Genomic DNA, 9,993 nt, shown 5'->3' on the forward strand with positions numbered 1-9,993 from the left:
CGTTTACAAAGGTTAGATTTCACTCATTTTAAGAAATCACATTTCACTATATCTAACGTATGTCACACCGAAATATGTGCCATGTGTATCGAAAACAAAATTCACTCATCTAAAGAAAATAATTTCCACGATTAAGAAAACATACTTCACTCAGTTGTGAAAACATATTTCAAAATTGATTTCACTCAATGAAAAAAACTAATTTCAATTATTTCAAAAAACATATTTCGCTTGTTTCAGAAACCTGATTTCAGTCATTTGAAATGTTGAAATTAAAATATTTTTGAAACGCATCCAATTTTTGTCTTATTCTAAAGCTCTTGGCTTCGGGAATTCAAATATACTCCCTCCGTCCAAAAATACTTGTCGGAGAAATTGATAGAAATGGATGTATCTAGAACTAAAATAAGTCTAGATACATCCATTTCTCCGACGAGTATTTCCGGACGGAGGGACTATAAAATATTTCATACATAATAGTATGGTTTAAAAGATAGAAATGATTGAAAATCCTAAAGAGAAAATGAAAGGAAAGAATTTGTACCACGGCACCACATGCAACGTCAGGATAGACTCTCTCTCTCTCTCTCACCTGACATGGGTCCCATCAATCTGACATTGATTTTGACTTAAAAAAATACAAGAAATTATTTACATCAATACTTTGATATACACATGCATGTGGTCCCACACCTTTACACATGGCAGCAAGACATTGGTGAGAGAATCGCCGATAGCTCCCAGCACCGGTAAAAAACACTTTGCATTCCTCCCTCTGCTCCCATGTGGACGCCAGGACCTCAAAAACCTATGTGTTAAGGAGTGTTTCAAAAACTGTTCAAATTCATAAAAAAAATGGTGTAAACTTTACGTAGCAAAAACGACGATCCAAGGACCTATCAATGCCTGCCCGACTTTGATTTTACCGGCCGGCGCTGTGTTTTACATGTGGCCCCATCTATGACAGACCCACCTGTCAGTGAACATGTTATGTCATGGCACGGGTAGGTTGCTAAGAGCATCTACCGTCGGACCTCTCAAACCTGCTTCATACGCCCCAACGGGCCGCCTAGTCATTGACCAATCATGTTTTTTCGATTAGTGATGGCAGTTTTGTCCATGGGTATGGGTACCTGCAGGTACCCTACCCGAAAACAATGGGCATGGGCATGACTTGGAAAGATTTTGTACCCACGGGTAATGGGTATCCATACCCGCAAAATCTATGGGTAGAGCATGGGTTTTCAATTGCGCCTATGAGTAACCCAATGGATACCCAAAAAATTAACAAATCAAAATTATTCCTATGAAATGTGGGGTAATCATCTAACTCCTATGTCCCAACCCTAAATCTTGTATTCTCTAAACGAGCCATAGGTCATAGGCCTGCAATCGCCTGCTCGACACTCCTCTGACGTCCTATATAACTTCTTGAAAGAATGGAATCTTGACTCATCGCCATCGAACTCCTCTAAACTCTCGATCAGTGACCCCCAATTCCAGGTGCTCATTCCCACTACGTCGGGCTTCCACCAACCGTTGCTCATACTTCCTTGATGCCTCCAAGAAGCCACCCATCGGAGGAGAGTATGTTGGTGCCATAATGCCCGCCAATATCACTTGAATTTCAGACTCATTTCTCTAAAAAAAATCAACATTTAAATGCTATCTATGGTGCCCAATGGATACCCATTGGGTACAGGATAGCCGATGGGTATGGGCATGGGTATCAATTTATGCCCATGGGTATTAAAGTGGGTGGGCATAGAAAGTACCTATGGGTATGGTTTTGGGTAGAAGGAGGTTGTACCCGCCCATACTCTACCCATTGCCATCCCTATTTTCGATCCAGATGGCACATTAAATAGGTCTCAAACGCCCGGGCTGACTGACAACTATATCCAGCCCAAATATGGGGCAGATATGGGGCACCCGGACACGCCCGCCACGTCGGTCGGATGGCGTGGTCCCACACGGATATGCACAGAAACACGGCGGTCCGACGATCGCTGCGTCCATCGCGGCGGTTTGAATGTCGCGTGGCGCCACTTCGGCTCGCCGCCCAAGAGCAAACCCATCTGTTTAAGCTGGTCGGCGTCCCACAACCCTAACCCATCCCCCTTCCCTCTCTCCGCGCCGCTAGTCCGAGCCCATCCACCTCCTCCCTCTCCCGCTTCGGTGCTCTGCCCATGGTCTGATACTCCGCCCACGCTCTGGCACTTCGCCATGGTCCAGAGTAAGATTACCTACTATGCCATGCTGACACCGGAGCGCCGCTATGAGATCTAGCAGAAGATCCGGGCAAGGCAAGCACTGCATGCCGCCTGCATCACTGCCAGGCTGCCTCCGGACTCGTCGGAGCCGGAGGAGGAGAAGTCGGGGAAAGAGGAGGAAGAAGAGATGTCTTCGATGGAGGTGGAGGAGGCGGAGCAGCCGGAGCAGCAGCTGTCGGGCTTCATAATAGAGCAGGCGGAGGTGGAGTTCATCGTCGCCCAGTCAGAGGAGATGATAGAGCAGCAGGCCATCCTAGAGTCCATCTAGGATGAGTTCTATGTGGAGGCCAACCGGGCTTTCCTCCGGCAGGAGCAGGCGAAGTCCGACACACTCTTCGCCCAACTCGACGCAAAGATAGTGGCGGAGGAGGTCGGAGTGGAGCAGCCGGAGGAGCCGAAGCAGCAGCTGCCGCCCATGCTGCCGGAGCCGGGCACGAAGATCATCGTGATCTCCGACGAGGGGTAGCTACGATCAACGTAGTACGTAGGTTCTAGTTCCTTCTTCATGTCTTTGAATGGATTTAAGAATCTAGTATGAGATGTCCGGATGCAACAAGTGAAATTTGAGGCATGCCCGGCCACTGCCCGTGCTCGTCCACGGACGTTTGAGGGGCCATATTTATCATATGGGGCTGTAGATGCTCTAAGTTGGGGGCCTGTCTACCCTGGTGGCTTTTTTAGCATCATAAACTTTATTCATCATATGATAGCCAGATTGTTTACATAATGGTGTAGAACAAAGTTAGGGAAGACAGTTTCCCATGCTTCAGACTTGCTAGAGCTAATATAATGTTTTGCCAAATCATCCGCAATCAAATTGGCGTCTCTGCTACAGTCATCAAAACTGATACTAGCAAACTCCAGTGCCAGGAGGGAGCACTCGGCTATGATTGGCACACCTATTCCCATATATGTGTTTGGGACAGAGATGGCCTCAAGTGCATTGAGAAAGTCAGACTCGACTGCCAAATTCGTGCACCCCATATTTGCTCCAAGATTTAACCCACATCGAATAGCGATTAGTTCTGCTACTTCTACACTCGCCACATGCGGTAATAGATGCGTCGCTGCACCTAAGCACTTACAGTGGTCATCGCGGGCAATGACACCACAAGATCCCGTGAACCTATCCGCATGAAAAGAAGCATCAACATTTATTTTAATAGCTCCCAGTGCAGGCTACTTCCATACATGGTCTTGCTTGCGAGTAGGCTGATTTGGAGTGTTTGCTCATAAAAAATTTGTTGCTAGCACCCGAATCGTCATAGCTGCTTGTTGAGGCATATGAACTATCTCACCTTTTTTATGGATTCACCTTTGCCACCAAGTAAACCACATTGCTACAAGGGCGAGCTCAGCTATAGGAATGTTATGTACTAACGACTGCATCTGGATCAGCCTGTCAAGGTTAATAGAGCCCGATTGCTCCTAGCAAACCACAAGTTCAATCTCTTGTGATAGTCCTAGCTTCGTCCAAATTGTGCGCGCCCCGGTACAAGTGAACAAGCAATGTTGTATATCTTCTAATCTGATGGAATAAATTGGACATTGAGGGATCAGAGGAATATGCTACTAGCGAGGACACCATAGCATGAAAGAACCCCCTTCAACACTTTCTAGCCAAAGTGTTTGATCTTCCCTGGTAGTCGCAGTTTCCAAAGATCTTCCCAAGCTCCATTTAATGAGGCACAACTTGGGCTAGTCTGATTCAAGTGTTGTCTAAATTGATGCTCAAACTCAACATGGTATGCCGAACGCACGGAAAAGGTCCCAGTCCATGTATGTTGGCAAGCTTCAAAATCTTCAACGACCTTCACATGAAGAGGAATCTGTAGAATTCTATGCACATCGACAGAAGAAAAGACGCTGCGAATAAGTGCCTCATCCCATTGTCCTGTGTGGGGGTCAATTATCTCTTCCACTTTTGTTAGCATAATACCCCCCTAGGGGTAATATGCTTCCTGTTCATACTAGTGGGTATCCACGATTCATCCCAAATGTTAATGTGTGAACCAGAACCCACATGCCATACACATCCCCTTCTGAAAGTTCTAATACCAGCTACCATACTCTGCCAAGCGAACGAAGAACCTTTCTTGGGGCTAGATTTTAGAATATCTCTATTGGGATAATATTTTGCCCTCAAAACTCGTGCACACAATGAATCAGGATTTTGGAGTAGTTGCCAACTAAGGATGGCAATTTTATCCATGGACATGGATATCCATGGATATCCGACCCGAATGAATAGGGTTTGGATATACTTTTGTGTCCACAGGCGGCACCCAAACCCGACCCGATTGTTTGTGGATAGGGCATGGATATAATCTTGTACCCATGGATATACCCAAACCCGACCCGATAGTATGACTTAATGGGAAAAAAATCTGCTATCCCTGCCCCACGTTCAAATGTCCCACTGCAATTTTACACTTTTTTTATCTAAAACATGCATAAGAAATTACACCATCCCCATCGTAACTTTTATAACTTGATAGTCAATCCCCTCCGTAACATCAACACCCCTTCCCTTATTTTTACCTCCTTCTTAAATGACTCGTCATTCTCATCTGTTAGAAAAATACTAAATGATCTTAGGTTGTTACTGGATATTGATTTACCATAAGTGAAGCCTAGCCTGCCACGAGGTGAAGAATGGAAGAGTTTATGTTAATACTGTGTTAAGTCTTAGTTATATGTCTCGAGAGGACCCAATGGATATCCAGTGGATATGGACATCCATCGGATTTGGACATGGACACAATTTTTCACCCATGGATTTTTTCATGGGCGGGCAAAGACTATCTTCATGGATATGGATATGGATTTGATATTGTTCAACCCGATCCAAACCCGACCCATTGCCATCCTTATTGCCAACGCTGCTTTGCTAACATAGAAAGATTAAATCCGTGAAGGTCTCTAAACCCCATGCCACCTTTTTTCTTTCGGTACACACATTTTCCACCAAGCAAACCAATGCATTTTTTTCTTCTCTGCTCCATCACCCCACCAAAACCCGGAAATTTCATGAGTGATTGATTTACATATCCCTTTAGGTAACTTGAACACAAACATAGTATATGATGGAATCCTGTGTGCTGTTGATTTCAGAAGAATTTCTTTACCTTGTATTGAGAGGATTTTTTTCTTTCCATCCCTTGAGCCTCTAGCATACTGTGTCCACTAAGTGCTGAAAACAATCACTAGGGTCAACAAAAACCATAGTTGGTAGACCAAGGTATTTTTCTGACAAGGCATCATTTAATATATCCAGAATTCCACAGACAATTTCTCTGTCGTTTACTCCCGTATTTGGGATGAAAAAGATATTCGACTTTGGAGTACTCACCCGTTGTCCTGAGCTAGCACAATACGTGTCAAGAACCCTCTTAAGAGTGTTTGCATTATGGTTAGAGGCTTTCATTAGAACCAAGGAATCATCTGCAAATAAGAGATGAGAGATAGACGGGGCATCTCTGCATACCTTTATACCTTTAATACCTCCCATTTCCTCCTAAAAAATAGCATGCTCGATGGCCCCTTAGAACAAATCAAGAACAGATAAGGGGATAGAGGGTCCCCCTATCTCAAGCCCCTAGTTGGTATGAATTCCTCGGTTCCAGTGTCATTGAATCTGATTCTATAGCTCACTAAGGAAAGACACTACATGATAAGCTCTATCCATTGGGAATGGAATCCCAACTTAATCATCATCTATTGCAGAAAACCCCATTCATCGGTTTGGATGGTGTGTCTAGCATCATCGGTGGGCTTGTGGAGGTGTGTCCCCGGCGGGTCTGTCCTTGGTGGATTCACCTGGATCTTGTCGTAATCCGTCTACATTCATGTGTTTTCAGGTTGGATTCTTCCAATCTACATTATTTGTTGTTCTGTTGCGTTGGTCCCATGGGGCCTTAGTGTTGGAAATATGCCCTAGAGGCAATAATAAAATGGTTATTATTATATTTCCGTGTTCATGATAATTGTCTATTGTTCATGCTATAATTGTATTAACTGGAATCCGTAATACATGTGTGAATACATAGACCACAACATGTCCCTAGTGAGCCTCTAGTTGACTAGCTCGTTGATCAATAGACGATTATGATTTCTTGACCATAGACATTGGATGCCATTGATAATGAGATTACATCATTAGGAGAATGATGTGATGGACAAGACCCAATCCAAAGCATAGCACAAGATCATGTAATTCGTTTGCTAGAGCTTTTTTAATGTCGGGTATCATTTCCTTAGACCATGAGATTGTGCAACTCCCGGATAACGTAGGAATGCTTTGGGTGTATCAAACATCACAACGTAACTGGGTGACCATAAAGGTGCACTACAGGTATCTCCGAAAGTGTCTGTTGGATTGGCAGAAATCAATACTGTGATTTGTCGCTCCGTATGACGGAGAGGTATCTCTGCGCCCACTCGGTAATGCGTCATCATAATGAGCTCAATGTGACTAAGGAGTTAGCCACGGGATCATGCGGTACGAAACGAGTAAAGAGACTTGCTGGTAACGAGATTGAACAAGGTATGGGGATACCGACGATCGAATCTCGGGAAAGTAACATACAGATGGACAAAGGGAATTGTAAATGGGATTGATTGAATCCCCGACATCGTGGTTCATCCGATGAGATCATCGTGGAACATGTGGGAGCCAATATGGGTATCCGGATCCCGCTATTTTTTATTGTCCTTAGAGGTATCTCGGTCATGTCTGCATGGTTCCCGAACCCGTAGGGTCTACACACTTAAGGTTCGGTGACGCTAGAGTTGTAATGGGAAGAGTATGTGGTTACCAAAGGTTGTTTGGAGTCCCAGATGAGATCCTAGACATGACGAGGAACTCCGAAATGGTCCAAAGGTGAAGATCGATATATTGGACGAAGGGTATTTGAGTCCGGAAGTGTTCCGGGAGTACGGAGCTATGGCCAGCATGACCGAAAGGTGTTTTTGGGGGCCCCGACACTACTAGGAAAAGGGCTATAGATGGAAATGACACTAATGGCGCACCAGACACATGGTGCGCCATTAGTATATACTAATGGCGCACCACCTTCTGATGCGCCATTAGTGTTGAAACTACTAATGGCGCACCCTGCCCACGGTGTGCCATTAGTACCAATTTTTTTGAACTAGTGCGCCTGTCCAAACATACTAATGGCGCATCCACTGGTGGTGCGCCATTACTAGTTGTAACTAGTAATGGCGCACCAGCTAGAAGGTGCGCCACTAATGTTATTTTTTTTATTATTGTTTTTATTCCTTTTTTGCAAAAATACTAATGGCGCATCACTAGGGGGTGCGCCATTAGTAACCTGGATTACTAATGGCGCATTTGTTGCTGGTGCGCCATTAGTAAGTGGGCAGCAACAAGATATTTTGGACAGCCTCTCCTCCCACACTCACTTTCTCCCCACTTCATTCTCTCCACCGCCTCCTCCTTGTCTCGGGTGCCTCCTCTTTTTCACCTCATTTCCACCATAGATTCATTCAAATTAAGTGGTTAAGTTACCTTGTTTTGCTAGGTAAGTAAGGGGGGAAGCTATATTTATGTTGTTCTCCCTACAACAATGTGCACATGCACTTTTTATGGCCTAGCTAGATCTATGTATGTTCGTGGTGTTGCATATGTTTGTGGTGTTGCATATGTGTTTGTGTTTGGAGGTGTACCGGTATTTGAAATGCGATAGTTGCCAATATTTTGCCGGAATGTTGATTCATTTCCGTTTCGGCGAGAATTTTGGCATTAAGCATTCTTTTTGGTCCTATTTTTAGGGAAAGTCATGCCAAATTTTTTCTTGGTTCTAAAATATCGTTTTGCTCTACCCCGCAGGCGACCATGGTCCGCACGATGACCGAAGGCATCATGAATAGGTTTTTGAGGTTTGCGAAGGCCGAGATGCTTCAAAAGAACGAGACGGAGATAAGATGTCCGTGTCGAAGATGCAAGCTAAATAGCCTTATTGCGGACCCGGATTCCGGGCAGGTGCGGGACCACCTGCTCTTGCGTGGTTTCATGGATGTCTATCGGTGGCAAGGTGATGAAGATGACTACGAAGTCGTCCATGGGGGCCGGGCAAGAAATGAGGAAGGGCAGCAAGACAACCACCGCGGCTCGGGGGGGCGAGAAGACGAAGAATCCCCAGGAGATGATCACGACGGTGATGCTGTACACAGTCATCATGTAGAAGATGCAGGACATGATGATGATGCCGGCGGAGCAGACAACGCTGGACCATCGATGGGCTGGGTGCAGGACCCTCATATTCAAGAGCTGCTTCTCAAGCAGACGGATAACGCAAGAGCTGCCGCCCGAGAGAAAGCCAAGATGGATCAACTTGAGTTAGACGCGGTTACTCCATTGTATGAAGGATGCAGGCCCGAGGATACCCACCTGAAAGTAACGCTCATGGCTCTGGAGATGAAGGTAAAACACAAAATGACCGACGCATGCTTCGACGAGAACATGTCATTCTGGCACGAACGTCTTCCCAAGGGGAACAAGTGCCCGACCAGTTTGGAGGAGGCGAAGAAAATCGTGTGTCCTCTGGATTTACCGCACATGAAATACCATGTGTGCATGAACAATTGCATCATTTATCGGGACGAGCACGCGGAGTCACCATATGTCCGGTGTGCGGTGTCACTCGATACAAGAAGAGGAAGAAAGCTCCTCGAAAAGTGGTGTGGTACTTTCCGATCACTCCTCGTCTGCAGCGGTATTTTGCGGATCCTAAGGTAGCAAAGCTCCTGCGTTGGCACGCGGATAGGGAGGAGAAGAAGCGAGAAGATGACGCAAATGATCCGGAGATAGATAAAAAAGACAAGATGCTGAGTCACCCTAAGGATGCGAGCCAGTGGCAAGCGTTGAACTTCGAATACCCAGAATTTGGGAACGATCCAAGGAACATCGTGCTGGGCGCGAGCACCGATGGAGTCAATCCGTTTGGCAGCCAGAGAAGCACACATAGCACCTGGCCTGTGTTTGTGTGGATGTACAACCTTCCCCCCTGGTTGTGCATGAAGAGGAAGTACATTCACATGAGTATGCTAATTGAAGGGCCGAAACAACCAGGGAACGACATCAATCTGTATCTGGGGCTGCTGAAAGAGGAGCTTGACAAGCTGTGGAAAACGCCAGCCAATACGTGGGACGCCGCAGAGAAAGAATATTTCCCTATGAGAGCCGCACTGCTCACGACGGTGCACGACTATCTCGGTTACGGATATCTTGCGGGGCAGGTAGTCCACGGATTTTCTGGATGCGTAAGGTGCATGGATGACACAACGTATCGCTAGCTAGATAGAGATCCCGGGTCTTCGAAAACCGTGTTCATGGGACATCGAAGGTGGCTTCGCGACGATGACCCGTGGAGGAAACGCAAGGATCTGTTCGATGGTGAAACCGAACCCCGAAAACGCCCGTGTACGAGGAGCGGCGAGGAAATAGACAAGCTGTTGAAAAATTGGAAAGACTGCCCACTGCCGGGAAAGAAGCAAAAGGCGCCAGAGCCGGGAAAGAAGCGAAAGGTGCCAGAGCCGCTGCTGAAGGTATGGAAAACGAGGTCTGTTTTCTGGGACTTGCCGTACTAGAAGATCCACCATGTGCCTCACAGCCTTGATGTCATGCATATCACGAAGAATGTGTGCGAGAGTCTGCTTGGTACCCTGCTCAACATGCCAGAGAGGACCAAAGATG

Source organism: Triticum dicoccoides, chromosome 3B (assembly GCF_002162155.2).
Source record: "Triticum dicoccoides isolate Atlit2015 ecotype Zavitan chromosome 3B, WEW_v2.0, whole genome shotgun sequence".
Taxonomy (NCBI): domain Eukaryota; kingdom Viridiplantae; phylum Streptophyta; class Magnoliopsida; order Poales; family Poaceae; genus Triticum; species Triticum dicoccoides.